This window comes from Herpailurus yagouaroundi, unplaced genomic scaffold (assembly GCF_014898765.1).
Source record: "Herpailurus yagouaroundi ecotype Mexico unplaced genomic scaffold, PumYag 162, whole genome shotgun sequence".
NCBI lineage: Eukaryota > Metazoa > Chordata > Mammalia > Carnivora > Felidae > Herpailurus > Herpailurus yagouaroundi.
In genome coordinates, this window is record NW_024412403.1 from 8,909,724 (window position 1) to 8,909,973 (window position 250).

General features: G+C 65.6%; 1 protein-coding gene across 1 annotated transcript in view; it reads right to left on the bottom strand.

Moving 5' to 3' along the window:
- SIM2 (SIM bHLH transcription factor 2) overlaps positions 1 to 250 on the bottom strand; it is a 49,943-nt gene that overhangs the window by 25,137 nt on the left and 24,556 nt on the right.

The window sequence follows — 250 nt, forward strand, 5'->3', positions numbered from 1 at the left end:
TCTACCCCTTCCTTCAGACCCTCTGCCCCCTCCTTCAGACCCTCTGCCCCTCCTTCAGACCCTCCTCTGCCCCCTCCTTCAGACCCTCCTCTGCCCCCTCCTTCAGCCCTCCTCTGCCCCCTCCTTCAGACCCTCCTCTGCCCCCTCCTTCAGGCCCTCCTCTGCCCCCTCCTTCAAACCCTCTGCTCCCTCCTTCAGACCCACCTCTGCCCCCTCCTTCAGACCCTCCTCTGCCCCCTCCTTCAGACCC